A 19,160-nucleotide genomic window follows, 5' to 3' on the forward strand; every position below is an offset into this window, starting at 1 on the left:
AAACTTCAGCCCTGTGTTCCCATGTATTAATTATATCTTGCATTCTCCCTTCTAAAAATATTGGTCATTATTGACAGAGATTGATTGGCAAGGAAAAAGGAGCCTCGGTTATGAATCTCCACTGAAACTTCTTAAATACATGTGTTTTGTACTTACAAGTATTTTATACTTGCTTTGTGCACTCTAAATACCTCCTTACTCATAGTGGGCACTTGAAGAAGTTTGATGGCTGTCTACGCATTCCTTGGCAATTTAGGGAATGAGGAACAAATGTATTGTTGTCATTTGATATGTTACAGAAATTTAGTCCCTTCATTAAACTTAGTCCTTGAAACTTGATTGGACACAAAGATTCAGCGAACTGGACAATTAGAGGAAAATAGACTATTTACCTAAATGGCTCTGAGTGCGTGTTTTAATTTTGTTCGTTTATGATAGCTCCCTCACACCATTGGCTCGGTATCTGCTTCACAGATTTTCAAACTTCTTGGCTGGTGGTCGCATTTAAAATTTGGAGAAAATTTTGCAGATGCTATCACAGAAAAATATACTGTACAATTAATTATGGACACCACATTACAAGAATATTATTAAATTTTCTGCCATATTTTCTAGTTTTTCATCAGGATACTCTCTACTACCTTGCTTATTTTTATCCTGGGGAGAGGGGAACAGGAGACAGTAATCCTTTATATTCTCTAAGAAAGGTGATCAGAAGCATTCTTGAAAATATTCATGATGCTGAAGGTTAATGATCCAGTTGCAATATGAATTACTAGTCTTCAGTCAACTAGAGTCAACTTCAGTCAACTAGACCTACTAGTACTACTAGTACTAGACCTACTACTAGTACTACTAGTACTAGACCTACTAGTACTAGCCTCCAGTCAACTTATTTTCCAAAGCACCAGAAGGTAGGACAAAAAGCAATGGATGGAAATGAATCAGGAGAAGAGCAAGCTTGAACTAAGGAAAAGTTTCCTGACAGTTGGACCAATTAATCAATGGAACTAATTGCCTCCAAAAGTTATGAATGCTCCAACACTGGAAGTTTCAAAGAAGAGATTGGACAACTATTTGTCTGAAAGTCCCTTCCAACTCTATCATTCTGTTACTCTGTTATGGGTGTGTGGAGAAAGAGAAAAAGAAAATATGTGTGTATGTGTGCATTTGTGTTCTGTGGGCAGGAAATGGGTTTGGTATCAAGGAAAAAGTCTTCAGAGACATTTCTATTTTGCGGGTATCCTTTGGAAAGGTGATTTCTGGATGGTTATACTCCATTTTGGTATAACCATAATTAGCAGTTAGTTTTCTTGAAAGCATCTTTGAAATGGAACAAATGTTCTCCCCATCCTCTTCCCCAACAAAAACAACAGTATTTGTATCCTTAAAACGTATTCTAAAATTTACTTAACTCATTCTTGCTGTTGATATGCTCTCTTGTTTGAAAAAACTTCGTAGTCAAAAAGTAAGAGAGATTGTTCTAATAATCCACATTGGAAGGGAAATATATCACATTAAGAATGCAAATAGGAAAAACTAATTAATCTTGTTATTTGGTTTCAATTTCTGGCTGAATAACTAAGTATTATGCAACTACAGAATTTATAGTCTTAAATTGATGTATACTAGTCTTCTGGCCATAGCAATAGAAGACTGTAAAAGAAGTATTTATATTCCTGAAAGCACAATCATGAAACATTATTATAATACAAATTAAATAAGAGTACAGATACAAATACATAATTTGGACATTAGAAATTAAATTGCTTTAAGTAGAGACAGACCAATATTCTATTTTTAAAAAATCTCTCTGGATATCCAATCTGATTTTAGTGCCACTCTGAGTCAAGTTCTTAACTTATTTGTTATCTTCAGATATTTGCTTTCATATCAGTATATTTCCAGCATAACTGTAAAAATGAGTTGGACAGCACATGTTAATCCCATTTCACATCTTGTCTTAACCAGCTGCAGATTCAGATTTTTTTCCTTGAATTGGTTACATTTTCAGCTAAATTTGTTTTAAAACATGGTTTTCCAAACTTTTGGTTTGCCCGGATTGCATTGAATGAAGAGGAATTGTCTTGAGCAGCATGTAAAATATATAAGAGTTAATGTATATAAATAATACATGGTTTAGTTTTTATATATTTTTTATTATCTTGTGAAGCCACATTACTAGCTGTGCAGGGCTGCATGCAACCCGTCAGTCACAAATTGGACATATCTGCTTTAAAATCTCTGGGTAATCAAGAACAGTATATGATTGTTACATTTATTAATTGCCGCATGAAATATTCTTCTGAGAGCAGTTTTGAGCATCCAGGCATGGGAAGTGCTTCTATCTGTTGTTTGATAGGCTCAGCTGATTTCTGAGGACACTCTTCCTTATGGCTCCTCCCAAGTGTCCCCAGTTTTAGCTCAGCCTTTGTTTGAGCAAGGCAACTTGGCTGGATTTTCAGAACATGGAATCGGAAAATAAAACAATATCACTCAGGTCAGATCGCAGCCTTTCTGGCTGCCTGTGATCATCGCAGTATTAAACGATATAAAGTGAATTGCCAACGCCGTTTAACATCAGCTAGCTGTCGGAGCTCTCAAGCCTTCAGCAAGGGCCGTAATGGCATGCCGAGTGGAGGCTTGAGATCACTCCATAGCCTTCATTTAACAGCCTTATTCCTTGTAGCCAGAATCCCTGTACCGATCACAAGGGGGGAGGCATGAGAGTTTCCCCTCTGCACGGTGAACTGAAATAGAGCTTTTCTCTTCTCTTTTCTTTTCTCCCCCGTCAGGTCTAACTGTTGACAAGAAGGATTTGTGTGCCAAAAGCAGTAACAGCTGGTGCCATTTTCCCTCATTGATTTTCAGCCTCTGGAAATCTCGCACCACAAATAATGGCCAGTCCAAGAGGCTTGTCTTAAAAAAAAAACCCTCTGTAGGGGAGTTCTATTGCGGACTGATCAATGACAGCCTAAAAGAGACCTTCAACAACTGCTTAACAGCAGAGCAGGTGCAATTGTTGCTTGAGAATATTTAAAAAAGTTGGCAGACCCCTCACAGCAAGCTTCAGTCAGCAGGGCAATAGCCAGCACCCAGGCCTGTGACCGCCTGTGCACTAAAGCTGTTTAAGCCCAGTAAAAAGTATATTACACAAAATAATTTGATACCTATCTGGACAGGTCAGGGTGAATCCTCTGTTTGGCATTATATTTGGTTTTAATTGGAATATATATATTTAAAAATTAAATTAAAAATTAAAACCGGGGACTGCATTGATTAAATTTCAGAGAGTATCTGTCCACATACCGGAGCAGACTCTCTAGACATGCCAACCACCTCAGCCTATAGGCCTCAATTTTAGGAGGAGTGCCAAATGTCTGGGCCTACAAGCTTCATTCTTAGAAGCACCTGTATCCAGGTGTACAATGGCAAGGGGCATTGTACACCTTGGTTCCACCACGTCAGGGTCCAGAGTGGCACCCAGAAGGGCCACGACTGGGAACCAGAGCAGACTGGGAACCAGGTTCGAAAAAGCCCTCCAAGGCCGTAGAGAAGGACGCAAAAAGGCATCAAAAGGCTCTCGAGAAACACTTGAAAAAGTGTCTTCGTAAAGTCGACAAAAAAACCAACAACTAACTTCTCCAAGAGCAGCTCCAACCTCTCTTCCAGCTCCTCTCCTGGATCTGTCAATGCAATCCAGAGGCACCACCAACCTGACAAACCAAGCTGGTACTTCAACAGCAGTCCCTATACCTCGCACCTGATGCTATGTTCACCCCCACTGCAGCGGGGCTCTGCACAAAGGAATCCCTCAGGAAATTCCCCCACATACGAAGGTTTGTATGGCGAAGGCAATCAAGCAAGGTATTGCAGAGGGGGTACAACAGACCTTCTTTGACAGACGATGATATCCACCTTCAGGTACCACCCCAGGGGGCAGATCTTTCAGACACCCATATGACCAACCAAGCCATACCGATCAGGGGAGGCCAGATTGAGGAATTTAAGCATCTTGCCTCAGTGTCCTCTCAAGACAACAATTATTTGTCCGAGGTAGAGCAACTAGACAAGGACATGTCAGAAGATGAGGGCCGGGCCCCAGATCAACCGACGTTCACAGGGTTCCACCCAAACTTATTTAAATCCTTAGTATTTAAAGCCAAAAACACTGTGTGCCTTGACAGTCTGACAACCACCACAGAACCGTTTTAAGCTCAGGGGGAGTCGGATGATTTAATTTTTTTACAACCTATCCCTGAGGCGGAGGTTATCCCTGTTCCTGAGATGTTTATAGACATAGTTCAGAAGTAGTGGTCTTCCACAGGCACCTATCCCAACCCAACAGGTTACGACAATAATTTTTACAACCTAGCCCCAGAATTATCAGGTTCTCTTCAGATCCCCCTAGTAGATGAACCTGTGGTGGTCCTAGCCTCTTCCTCAGCCAAGCAAAGGGGAAGATGCTCTGAAACCGGAGGATAAGAGAGCGAAGCTAGTACACACCTGGGCAATCAGGATGCCTTCAGCCACTTCTTTTTTCACCAGTTCTTCCCTAAGGTGGCTTTGCCATCTGCAAGATTCCATACTTTTTTCAAATACCAGGGCACATCAGGACATAGCCAAATTGATGGCAGCCACAGAATTCTCTGCAGACAAAACTTTGAATTCGGTCAAATTTTCCTTCAGAGCCAAAGTGTCTGAAGTAACAGCATGCTGCTTATTTTGACTCCACCATTAGTAAGCGAATGCGAACACAAATGGAAGCTGGCATCCACCCCATTTGAGGGGAACAAATTGTTCGGATCTGCCCTGGATTTGCTCCTGGTGGAATCTTGGGCTAAGAAGAAAATCCTTCCCTCTTTCGTAAGCCTGACACCAGACCATCCCAGTCCTTTTGGAGGAATTCCTTTTGTCCCTTCTATCAGGGGACCTATTCCTAAAGAACTCATAGACCATTTGGGTACTGGCAGGGATAGCAGGCGGAAAGATCTGACTTCGGGGACAGAACTCTGGGAGGTCAAGCGAAGAGGCCCTTTTGTGGTGTAGGAAATAAATCTTTTTGACACCTGAAGCAATTTCCTACCATTGGAGGACGGATAACACTATTTGCAGAACAATGGGAGTCCACCACCTCAGATGCCTGGGTCAGAGAGACCATAACATCAGGACTCTCTGGAATTCCTCTCCACACAGCCCAAACTTCTTTATGCAATGCCCTGTCTCAAGGGACCCTACCAAGAAGACCCATATGGAGACCGCAATCCAGCACTTGCTGGAGATCCGCACAATCTAACCTGTGTCAGAGGACCAGCAAAGACAGGGATTTTATTCCCATCTATTTGTGGTCCCAAGGAGTTCGGGGGGTGGGGGTGGAGGGCAATTTTAGACCTCAAATGTCTGAACCACTTCCTGGTCTACAGGAGTTTAAGATGAGCTCTCTACAATCTATCCTTCTTAGCATCAGACAGGGAGAAGTCTTAACCTCAATAGATCTGTCAGAGGCGTACTTACGTATACCTATCAGACCCTCTCATAGTAAATTCTTGAGGTTCTGTTATAGTGGTCAACACTTCAAATACAGAGCTCTTCCATTCGGCTTAGCCTTTGCTCTTAGAACCTTTGTAGCGGCATTAGCAGGTCATCTTAGGAGCAAACTGGTCTGCCTACAATATTACCTCAATGACATTCTAATCTTATCGTTGTCTCACTGGCAGGTGGAATGGGATGTTCAAATCACGCTCCAGGCCCTCCAAGGACATGGGTTCTTGATCAATTGGGCCAAAAGTCATTTGATGCCCTCAACTCACCTCCTACACTTGGGGGTCATCATTGACACAGTGGCAGACAAGTTTCCCTCTCCCTGGAAAGGTAGGGTAGCATCAGGGGTTTGTCATAGTCCATTAGATCTCTCAAGTGCGTACCCCTGGCCCAATTATCCAAACTATTAGGAAAAATGATTTCCTGCATTTCTATTGTTTCCTGGGCCCGTCTCCATGCCAGAACCCTGCAATGGTTTCTGCTTCCATACCAAAGATCAGGAAGGAGCAATGCCATGTCCAAGGTTACCGTTCCATCAAAGGTTCTTCTATCACTTTACTGGTGAACCACAACAAATATCACCAAGGGCTGTCTCTACAAAGACCCATATAGAGAGACTCACCACAGACCCTAGCCTATTTGGATGGGGGGCACACTATCAGTTCCTTGTAGCCCAGGGTCGCTGGTCCACAACAGAACAAGCTTGCAGCATAAAATTGGTTAGAATTGAGGGCAGCTCTCCCTAGTCCTCCACAAATTTCGACCACAGATCCAGGGACAGCATGTCCTCCTCCTGACTGACAAAGTGGTCATGAAAGCCCACATAAACAGGCAGGGGAGCACACACTAAAAATCCCTCATGAGAGAGGCCGAGAGACTGTGCCAATGGGCAGAGAGGAACTTACTTTCGATCAGAGCGGAACACATCTCAGTCCAACATCCAAGCAGACTGGTTGAGCAGGGCCACTGTCGACCATTCCGAGTGCTGCCTGCACCCGAGACTGTTCCAAAAGATGTCGGATCGGTTTGGCCATCCAATTCTGGACCTCTTTGCCTCATCACTCAAAGCTCAGCTCCCAAGGTTCTTTTTGAGGTTTCCAAACCTCCCCTCCCACTGATTCCCAAGGTGATCTGGAAACTCCTGGAGGAGAAAGCAGAACTGTTACTGGTCATGCTGTACTGGCCCAGACGTCTGTGGTTCGCGGATCTCAGGAACCTATCGATCACCAACCCCTGAAGAATTCCGCCAGACAGAGTCTGGCTCACACAGGGTCCAATCCAACATGTGGACTCACAGTGGCTACACCTAGCCATATGGCACTTGAACAGAGACTTCTGAAAGGGGAGAAGCTCTCCAACAAAGTCATCTCAACGATCCAGGCGGCCAGATGCCCGTCCACTAACCACATATATAACCCTCCTTGGACTACTTTTTTCAGGTGATATGACAGGATGAAGATGGATCCTACTTCTCCTTCAGTGGCAAAAATACTGGATTTTCTCCAGGAAGGTTTGGACAAAGGACTTTCCCCAAATACATTACGTAGACAGGTGGCAGCTTTAACCTCAGTTATTTCCTGTGGTGATCTACAATCCCTCACTCATCACGCGAGGATATGCAGTTTCCTCCATGGTGCCACTAACTTAAGACCTCCAGTGGTTCACAGATACTCCATGTGGGATCTAACCAAAGTTCTCACAGCAATCATCAAACAACCATTTGAACCTTTGAGAACCACGAGCCTCCATCTGCTGACCTATAAAGTGGTGGTATTAGTAGCCATAATATTGGCAAGGTGAATCTCCAAGCTGGCTGCTCTGTCAGTGAGACAAGACCTTTGTGTACTCCAACAGAGTAGTTCTTCATCTCAATCCAACCTTCATACCCAAAATCAATTCGGCCTTCCATCGAGCACAGGAGTTGATCCTCCCCAACTTCTGTCCATTACCGGCCCATGCTCTAGAGAGGCAACAGCACCTGATAGATATAAGACGGGCACTCCACATTTACAGGACTGCTTCATTCAGAAGGACGGAGGCCCTCTTCATCTCATTCCAGCCTTCCGCCCAGGGCAGGAAAATCACACCCTTGACAATTGGCAGGTGTTATGGGTCACAATCGCAAAAGATTACGAAACATAGACATTGCCCATGCCTAGAGGTATTATGGCACACTCCACCAGGAGTGCTGCCACATTGGTGGCTTGGACAACTCAGGTGCCGATCGAGGATATTTGCAGGGCGGTGATGTGGTCGTCTCCATCGCCTTTCATAAGGCACTATAAGTTGGATGTTTTCGCCTCAGCCGAAGCAGCATTTGGCAGACGGGTCTTACAATGGGTGCACACGCAAAGGGGTACTCCAAACCAGATGGAGATTCTCCCATAGGACATGCCAGCTTTGGTATGTCTCATGCCTGGATGCTCAAAACAGCTCTCAGGAGAAGGGGCGTTGGTTTCTCTGGGAGCTGTGAAGAGCATCCAGCCTCATCCAGAGACCGACTGGTTCTGGGTTCAATCCTGGCCAAGATGAAAGAGCAACGATGAAGAAGAAAATCGATAAACAGATCACTTCGACTTTGCCAAAACTGAGGACATGGGAGGAGCCACAAGGAGGAGTGTCCTCAGAAATCAGCTCAGCCTATTGAACGAGAGACAGAAGCACTTCCCATGCCTGGATTCTCTTCACAGTTCCCAGAGAAAGGGCGTGTCAGGTAAGAACCAATGCCCCTTCTAAAGCACAGTCAAGCTGAACATCAATAAATTTGCCCCCCGTGCTGTTCTGTTCAATTTTGAAAAGTTTAATACTAGAAAAGGCAGGGACAAGAACATGGATGTTATAAGTATATCATGTATACCATTTCTATCCCACTTTGCATTTTTGTAAATGAGTAAACAAGCTTTTTGTCTCTCAAAAATAATAAAACTGTGTTCTTTGTAACAAGGCAAACCTATTCGCCATAATAACTTTGTAAGGTAAAATCATCTTCGAGATCAATTCTTAAAGACTTTATGGAGAAATGAAGTTCTCTTAGTAAGAGAATGAAAATAGTTTGTCAGTGCTTTCTTTGATGTTTTGATTTGCGTATGTTTACAAATATAAATCTAAAATATTATGGACTGAAGTAAAATATATATTGCCTAAAATAAAATATGTGTTAAAACTAAACTGATAAATAAAACAGAAGTGATTTTTTCTGTAACTTATTTCTGCGTTATTTTCATTGCAGCACAGAATTTGGTTTCTGCACACTGATAAAGAGTTTTGAATCTTGTAGAAGATAATTCACATAGAAATTGTCTGATCATCCTGGAAATGTACATATTAGGAGCAGGACATAAACATACACGATATTCATGTAGAGTTACAGTGTAGTAATACACATGAAATGCTTTCAATTATCTTGTTATCACATGGGCAGATACGTTCAAGTAATAGGTTTTTGGAGTATCTGTCTTGTAACAGTGCATTAAGATTAAGATCTAATGCCTGACTCTGAAAGATATGTAGCTTGGGGAAAGTTAAATTTTGTAGATACCTAGTTAGTTCCCAGGTTCCCTTATTTATCCAATATCTTCCATGTTGGGGTAACCTAACATTTGAAACTATATCCCTTATTCTTTGAATGAGCAGGTTTTTAGCTTGGTCATATCCTAAAGAAATTAGGAACAATTTAGAAAGCGCATATCATGCCAACTTCTGCTTTATAACCTGTTTCCAGGAAGAAGGCAAATTGTCCCGTTAAAACGAAAGGGGTCAGTGCAACTGGGGGGAAAACAGGATTTTCAGCCAATAGTTTTCTCATCCACTTCCAATCATTTATCTGGATTGCAGGCATTCTTTTCTCAAACCTGATCTGGGCATTTATTGATCTTTTGTATGCATCAAGTTATTAATATCAAAAACTGATTCACTGTTGTGCACCTTCTTTCCATAAATTTCTACTTGCACCTCATAAAGAATTTGGCCAGTGGCTTATCCCAAAAAGTTTTAATGCCACATGTATTAGTTGCCCCAAGTATAAAAGAAGTGCTTAATAGCACCAGTAGACCTAACAGCTAGCTGCACAACTGTATGTGATCCTGGTCCAAGTTTCTAATGTAAGTTTCAGCCCTAGCTAATACATTATCAGCATTTCCAAAAATTGCAAAATTGCATTTTGAGAGAAATTTAGGGTGGTGAAATGAAGTGGAATAAATGCACATTTACCCGTAAAGAAAAAAGTACTTTAAAATACTATTTCTTTGACAAAGAATTTACAAGTTTCTGTTTCAAGATGACTCTGATGCTAAACTATATATAATTTTGAATTCTACCTCTTCACAATCACATGCATTTGTTTAGAAAATCCAAAAATAATAGTGGCAAACACTTGTGGCAGACTAATCAAAAAAGTTCTATCATTTCTCAAAAATCCTACATCTCATTTATATTAGTGGAAAACTGGATGACAAGATATGGGGTGATCACATTCTATAGTAAGGAAAGAATGCTTTTGTTATTTTTGTTGCCACGCTGACATGATTTCTAACCAAATATAATGTAAATCTTTCAAAGTAATCAGTTTTCCATTCAGCAATGTTCTTAAGTGATTGAACATACATTTTAAGCAATTTAGTTCACTAGTAATGACCGAACCTCCCAGAAGCTCAAATATGTATTTAAGCTGCCACTAGCTAGGACTACAAATGTTTGTTGGCAGTCCATCTTCTGGAAGCGTAATTTAAATTACTGCTGGGAAAAAAGAATTGAACTGGTGATTTCCACCTGGAGAGCAATATCTGAACTTCTTACCATTTCCTTTTCTAGTGTATTATCTGGTATAGTGATTAAGATCTCAATGCAAGACAATTAGGTCCAGAGTACATAACTACTTAAGGCTGCCACCAGCATTTATTATCCTTGGCACTATGTGATTACACTAGATAATGAGAGGAAGGATTTCATATGTGGACTCACCTTGATCATAGTTCACTAGTCCAAATGAAAATTTCTCAGTGACAAAAAAATGACAGGTAATTCCTTTGAATAAACTGCATTCATTACATGATTCATTTTAAAATGAAGTAAAATGCTGAGCAACAATTTCTTTTTTATAAGTTGCTGCCAATATGAATAGAAATGAGAGGGAACCACATAGCTCATGTAAAATAACCAGTGTATGGAAAATGTATTATTTTGTTATGTTCTCTTACGTTCTTTAATTAGATTATTTATATTACTAAAACCAGCAGGTAACCTGCTACATAAATAATTGAACTCCTTATTATGTACATTGTAGCTGTTTATCTCCCATGTTTAAAGGGAAAAAATGTTAGAGTTAACATTTGTTTGTGTTATCTTTTGAGTGTGGATTCCAAGTTAGTTTTGCATAGGAAGATGGCACAAGAAAAATTCAATTTTAATTCTAGTCTCAGTAAATTATTAACCTTGTAAAGAATTACAGCTTTACTATTAACCCTTAGCTTACTATCATTTCTTTAGTGACCGTTCGAAGTTACAGCAGCACTGGAAAATGTTACTCACAACCAGTTCTTACAATTATGGCTTTCACAGCATTCCCCCTGTTCATGTGATCAGAATTTGAGTGCTTAGCAACCAGCATATATTTATAAGGGTTGCTGCATCCTGGGGTCACACGATTGCGATTTGCAACCTTCTGAGCTGGCTTTTGACAAGCAGAGTCAATGGGAGAAGCAGGATTCATTTAACAACTCCGTGATTCATTTAACAGCTGCAGTGATTCACTTAACCGTGCCAAAAAAGATCATAAAATCAAGTGTGACGTACTTAATAACTGCCTTGCTGAGCAACCAAAATTCTGGTTGCAAGTTGAGGACTATCTGTATTTATAACTTGGTACTTTGCGGTGTGAGCAGTGCATTATTATGTTCTCTCTTGAAGATGAAACCAAGACAACATATACTGTTTCATGTACCAAGTTTTGTATCAGAGACAAATGGAATAAATAAAGCCATTTTTCAGGAGCCAATAGAAATTTTTGAGTTTCACCATTCACTTTAATTTCCATGAATGAGCACCTTTCTGCAGGTAGAATAGTTTAATGCCAAACCCGATCACAGATATACCAGAGGTAACACAATTAAAATGATTTTTTTCAAAATAATAATAATAATTGTGTTTATATCAATTAAATTTAAAAAATGCCATCTACATGCCTTTTCTTTTATGTTTATTTTTATTAATTGTTTCAAGGTACAGGCATTAATTAACAGAAAACAGTTTAATGAAATACCTGCATGTTGATACATATATAGATAATTGGCATATTGCATGAAAAGATTGTTTCCACATACAATTTAGGATTGTAGGAGGTCATGAAAAGTCCATAAATCTCAAATGATAAAAAGAAATCTGTTAAGTAAATTAGCATGTGAGAAATATTCCTAGACTCTTCCATCCTACTATTTGCCATATAGTAGAATCCAGGGAGAGATTTTTATGAAATCTGAGTTTGTGACTATATTGCACAGAATTGAAATTAGACAATCTTTCAAAGCCTGGTTGAAAAATCAAACTCACTACATCATTTTACTCACTCACTTGGCATAAAAAAAGATAGTTGAACTTCCCCTTCTTCTGAGTATTTAAAAAACTGTCCAATGATTTTATAATTTTGGAGTTTAACTCCTTAAACAAGTAATAATTATCTTTTTCCTCTTTCCAAGTAGTTCTTAACTTTACATATTCAATCATAAAGTACTTAACATTTACATATTCAATCCAGGAAATGTATAGACTGCTCTGATTTCTTTTAAATAAGCAAGAAGGCCTCCCTTTTTGAAATCAGTGTATTTCAAAAATGATAAGAGGGAAATGTACTCAGACTGCTTATAAGAGTTCAAAGTTCTGAGAAGACCAAACATTTTATGCTCTATGTAGGTATTTTATTTATTTATTTATGTGCCATTTTTATTATTTTTATAAATATCTCAAGGTGTCCAGCATATATAATATTCTTTCTTCCTCCTGTTTTCCTCATAATAACCCTGTCGGATGGGTTGGGCTGAAAAAGAGTGACTGACTGGCTCAAGTTCATCAGCTGGCTGGTAGAAAAATCTGCCTAAAAGATTTGGAAAAAATGCATTGTCCTTGGTGTTGGACCCTTAACATAAAAAAATCCCTCATGATTGCCGAACTTTGGTAGGAAAAGGTACTAAAAAGATTCTTCACTATGACTGCAAAATCATGTTTTCCTGGATATCTAATGTTTCACTCTGTCTCACTAACATTTTGATTCAAGTTACCAGTGTTGTCATTTTGTTTGTTACTAAAACTTTGTTTGCTTGTTTTCTGTAATTCAGGAATAGGATCTTTTCAGTCCAGATATTTTTCTTGTTTCTGTCTAGCTTTTCAAAATTCTAAGTTTGAAATAATGCATTTTAGCACAATATAAAGAGTTATTTTATTCTCTCTGCTGATAGACAGACAGACAGACAGACAGACAAATAACCAGAGATAGGTAGATAAGAATGAAGATAGATAGATAGATAGATAGATAGATAGATAGATAGATAGATAGATAGATAGATAGATATCTTACAATCTGTTATTAATAACTGGAATTAGAAGTAATAATTTCTTAGATAGCTGGGTCTTTCCATGGTTTGTCAGACTGATTAATTAACAGTCACAGTAGGGATTTAGATAACAACAGCCTACAGAAATGGTAACAAAACATTTCTGTTTCATAAAAATCAAAGCATACTGGGTCATCAATCATTATGTGGCAGGAGGGAAAAAGACCAAAGTTGTGATATTTTGCTGTTTCCTGAGATATTTTGAAGTCATATTTTCTTTTCTGAAAATGGGTAGATTTCAGAAGATACAGAAATCAAAAAGTTTCATAGCAGTGGCCTGTGCAATGGCTTTTGCTTTCAGAGAAACAATGTAGGAAACTCAGATTTCCATTCATTGTCTCTAAAATGTTTTCTTTAGTTTAGTCATCTGAGATGTTGCCTCTTAAATCACATAAGAAATACCTGAGAGCAGTTTTGTTCACCAAAAATCTGAAATTCTAGCCCGCATTGACATTAGATAAATGTGTCTTATACCCAGAAGATAATTTAAATCCGACCCTTTCTCCTCCTGACTTTGACTGTTACTGTCTGGTGGTTGTTTAAAGAGCTTTTGACTCTCTTCAGCTCTGAGAATTCCCCCTTTTTAAGCCCCTCTGATAGTGCTGAGTGGACAAAAAATTACAAATGGGGGAAAAGCTGACAAATGACTGCACAGTCCCTCCCTCTCCCTGCTTTCTAATGCCTCGGCAGTCAAAGCTTCTGCCAAAACATGCCTGAAAGCTAGCAAAGAAGACAAAGACACAAAGATCCCATTTGCTAAAGGAAAATAGATTTCATGTGTAAAATGCTAGTGAGAAGAATAGAAAACTGGCAAGAAGTTCATGGCTTCAGAGACAAAATACAGGAAAGAATATTTCTAGAAAGACTAAAACTGTGTGTGTCAAGCTCAACAAAATAATTGCAACGAGACAATATAGCTGGGCATAATAATTTATTAAGAAGAATGAATATAAAGTACTGAATTTTGTAGAACAGAAATTAATTGTCTACCTCAAGGTACTTATGCTCTTTGCCAAGGTTTTTTTTCAGGTATTGAAAAAAATTCAATATCCTTGCGTCAGTAAATGATGCAGATAAACCACTTATTCATATATTTGCAAAGTTTTGAATAATGTAATCTTTGCGATTCAAGCACTCAGAATGTATTAGGATTTCTGAAATCTGGTAAAAGGAGGAACAAAGAACTGATACCCAAAATGGTAGTATGTTGGTTACTTGGGGTTTATTAGGTCTGCTTGACTTGCATTCTCTGCTCAGTTGGGTTTAGTCTGCATTTCAGCTAACTTGTCAGCTGTTACAGTTGACAAGAAAAAACGATGAAAGAGGCAGGTAAGATTTAAAAAAAATATATATTCAGAGCAGGAGTCCCCAACCCCCAGACTGCAGCCCATTACTGGGCTGTGTCCTATTTGGAAGTGAGGTGCGGGGGCGGCAGGCCAGTGCGCACATGTGCTTCCATACCAGCCCATCCCTCACACAAGTCCAGCCCGCCGCTTGTGTGCCCCGGTTCCTCCTTCCCCCAGCCAAACCACAAAAATTGGGGCTGCTGGTTTAGAGTTAAGACCCAGTAGGTTAGGGAGAAACGATGTCATAAGATGAGACCTATTGAAATATTATGATACTTTTTAAAAAAATATGATAGATTAAGTACAATATAAATTTATCTACAAGTGGAAATAATAATATTAGAATTTATCTGAATACTGGTTGTCTTACTATGGGATGAATTTGAAAGGTTAACTTAATTTTTCTAATATAGAAGATACCTACCAAATCAAAAAGATGTCATATCAATAATTGATAAGAAAATGGGGTTTCATTTTTCACACTAACAAAAAATAGCGAATCCAAAATATTGGATTTTTAATTGTCTTAGAACACAGTTTTCACACCTTCGTACATCTAGCCATATTAAGTTTATAATTAAAAGCTTTACATAAAGTTTTGCAGGATACATTATCCATATATCTGAATTTGATTGGTTTCAGATATTTTTCATAGAAGCAACATCAAAATCTGTTCTAATTTCATATCCCCGGTAGCCCTGAGTTTGGAGTTTATTTCAATAGAAATTAAATGTGATAAGGTTTTAGAGTGATTTCAAAGGACAAAGATGGAATATGTGTCATTTTGTCCCATGAATGGAAAATAGAAAAATGAAAGATACAAGTTCCACTTTGATGATGCTTTAAAGAAATGCACAATCATTGAGCTTGCCTGTTGTATTTGTCATATTTATATCAATTCACTATTTCAACTTATACTGTATATTACTTCTAGCTATGATGTTATTTCTTGTATAACTGTGTTCAAAGATGGAAAAATGAATTGCTTTTCCACACATGAAATGTTGTAGAAATTTTCTTCCTATAACCATAAAACACATCTGATATTTTATTTCCATTTGTATATAATGTGAAAGGAGTGATGGAGAATTTTATCAGAGAGCTTTTACAGGACAGTGTTTAAAATATAATGCTTAGGAATAGAAGGAAGCTCTTGCTTGTGAAAAATTGTGAAAACGGTTCAGGTGAGAATTGGGCATAAATGCATAAAAAAATAATAATTGTAATATACTCATATGTAAATTTCATGAGTATAGATTGAGAAAATATCCTATCTACTATATGCAGGAATTTTCATCCCTAAGTGAACTGGTCATAAAATATGATATCACATGACCACATCACTTAGTGACAACAGTTCCAGAAGTCTCCAGTTAGCAGCATTAAGCTAATCACCATGGATTATTAAGCAAAGACTTCTATGACTGAAACTTGCAAATTCCTGCCAACTTCCCCCATTGACTTTGCTTATCTAAAGGTTAGGTTGCAAATCAAGATTCCTTGACCGCAGGGGTGCTGGGACTAACCACAATTTCAAGGAGGAGTCCCAGGTGTCAAGATGCATGCAGAAGTGTTTTGGAGAAAGTTTTCTAATTCTTATTCTGGTTATAGAGTCACAGTATACTTGGCACACTAATCTCGCAAATTGCAGGCATTAGGATAGGGATTTGCATCAAGTTCACATGAAAGCTTCTTCATATATGGTGGGGAGCTGGAGGAATAGTGTATGAATTAGAAAGTCATTCTTATACCTTGCTTCCCATACATTCTATTATGAAAAAAAGAATTTCTGTGGGAAAATCAATGCTAGGTTAAAGAATGAAATTATCACAAATGCTGCAATGATTTTTAGATAGTCTTGATTAAAGAGATAAGATTGTCATTTTCCTTTTGGGGGAAAAGTGCACTATAGTTGAATCATGATGTCAACCCAACAAATTATTCGCTAGCTGGAAGTATAACAAGAGAAAAAATTTAACTAACCTGTTGCCATTTCTATTCTTTTCTAGCTTTGTATGCAACTGCCTACATCTTATAATAAGATTATCTAATTGACTACCAAAGTGTAAGATGTAGTACTGCAATTAGGTGTCCATTCATAACACATGTCTATATGGCTTGAACAAAATGTGATAAAACAAACAAGAAAAAAAGATAGAAAAATGTGTAGCTATTTTTTAAAAAATTGCTCATTTTTCCTGCCTTATCAAGTGCCATCCTATGAAATGAAAGAAATGCTGTTAAAACTGTTCCAACACATTTTTTTTGATATGTACAAATAAGTTATAAATAAAAGCATCATAGGATACATCTTTTTAAGTGCAGAAATCCAAATTAAAATATCTCTAATCAGTGACTATCCAGGTTTTGCTTGAACACATCCAGAAAAGAGGAAATCACCATCATACAGAGTAATTTATTTCATTGTCAGCCTATTCCTATTGTAAGGAAACTTTTTTCCTAACATCCAGCTGAATCTGCTTCTGTGGCTGGAATAAAGATTCCATGTGCAATGAGGAAATGAGGTCAACAACTTTATTCAATAACAATCACGTCCCACATAAGCAGATGGTAGTATTGGGGTGATTAACGGCATTTATAAACACACAGAGCACAACGGGTCAATTTCTTATTGGTCTAAAATATGTTTTTGTCTTCTATGGTTAGCATCCACATAGCAATAGAATAAATGAATCTGATATGAGAATGTTAGTCACATGGAGTAGTTAGTTGTTTGCACATATTCATAACAACTATACAGAAGTTTACTACATTGTGGGAAATTACACCTTGTCTGAAAAGAAAAAATTGACATGAAGTTCTCAGGATATTTTGGTGGATGTAACAAGAAAGGGAAGATGAATCTTTGGATATCATTGTAGGGGGCAGGTTCAGCTGATCAGGGGGCGTTTTAATAAAACACAAATATAAAAGCGCTGAAGGGAGGGAAGACTCATATTGTATTTAAACAACTAACTACAGCACGTGGTTAACATTCTCATTATTCAAATGATTTTAACTTAACTAAAATGCTTAAAATTTCACTTAAAAAGAAGACAGTATATAAATAGATACATAATTATAGATTCTTTTAATTTGGTGGTATGGATCAAATGTGTTAACATTTATTAGGACAAGCCTTCAGGGCATGTTTCTATAAATAAAATAGCCTAAGAAGTTTACTGTGACAGTTTACTGTGACATTATATATTATTGATTTTAATTGATTGGCTTTAATCTGACATTTCATGAGCATTTGTGGACCCCGTATGTCAACATTTGAAAGATGGCTGGCATGGTGTTGTAATCCAAATCCTCTTTGTACATCTGTGCAATATTGAGGTGCATCCATAAGAGGTAGCCCTGCCATCTTATACACAACCTCAAATGTAGTTGGTTGTGATATAAGAAAAGGCTCAGTAAAATATGGTACACAGGAAATACTACAGTGTAGTATTACAGTACTATGTACTGAAGGAACATATAGGAAGTTGTGGGATGAAAATGAAATACTTAACCTCTCACCTATGAAACATGGCAGGCATGGGAAAAGGATTTATATATTGTCAGAGTTGCTTGATAGTGAGATGGGTGACTTATAAATTAAATAAATGAAATAAACACCCCTTCTACATGTGGATGGACCTTGTCATGTATTGTTGTGAGGAGGTTGGGGAGGAACATGGGCCAGTCCTAGAATTTTGGGAAGGCTCTCATGAGTGCTGTGCGTCAGAGGCAGAGATGGGGCCAGGGCCGTCCAACAGTTATCAGTTTCCTTTGAAGTTGGAAATCAGTGGGGCAGAAGAACAGCTGGAGCCTGTTCCTGATGTGCGCAGGTGCAGAGCTGTCTGGTGAAGGGAACAGTTAAGGAACAAGGGTAAATCAGGACTAAAGTCACAGGTAGATGGTGAATTGCCCCTCCCATAGGGAATAAATAAGAGCGAAAGGGGAGTGGTGTTTGCAGGAGACAATTAGTTCGTTTAATTAGTGTGAAGATTTGTTTATTTGAGTCTGTGACTTACAGACACTCCTTGGACAGCTTGTGCTTGGAAGCTATCTGCCTGGCAACTCTCCAAGCCTGATAAGGTCTGTGGTTGCAATTCACTCTTGAAAGACTGTTTGCCAGGACTTTGCTGGATGTGGCTGATAGGAATTCACATTAGCCAAATAAAAAGAGGTTTTGTTGGGACAAGGAGTCTGTTTCGAGATTTTGTGAAGCCTAGGTCAGAACATCTGTCCTGTCTTATGCTAAAGCTCTAGACAAGTATATTAGGACTTGAACAAAAGTCATTTCTCACATTTGCAGAATTTGCTAGAGGAAGCAATATAGTTCAACTGGCGTGGGATACCCAATTCTGCATTCTCTTCTGCTCTTTCAGTGACTCGAAGAAAACTTTCCTTATGGAAAGCCTAGCTCGGCAATTTTACCCTTTGATACAAAAAGAAAGGTGGCCCTTCCCTCCTGTTTCCTGTACAATTGCTGTTCAGATCAATACTATATTCTTACCTAATGCAGATGGTATTGTATTTGAGGAAACAGACTTTAGGGTCACAGAATTACTGATACAGTACACTTACGCATACTCTCCAATCCATTATTGTGATAGCATCTATCATGTGAGGCAGTTTTATTTGTTCATTGGCCTAAAATTATAAGAGAAAAGAATTTTCA

The 19,160-nt window shown here is 38.6% G+C and overlaps 1 long non-coding RNA gene across 6 annotated transcripts in view; it reads left to right on the top strand.

Annotated features, from left to right (window-relative positions):
- Positions 1-19,160, top strand: part of LOC113436178 (uncharacterized) — a 301,149-nt gene that overhangs the window by 40,203 nt on the left and 241,786 nt on the right. The window lies entirely within an intron of this gene.

The sequence above is a fragment of the Pseudonaja textilis genome, chromosome 3, assembly GCF_049901715.1.
Source record: "Pseudonaja textilis isolate UNSWEBS1 chromosome 3, rPseTex1.2, whole genome shotgun sequence".
NCBI classification, from domain to species: domain Eukaryota; kingdom Metazoa; phylum Chordata; class Lepidosauria; order Squamata; family Elapidae; genus Pseudonaja; species Pseudonaja textilis.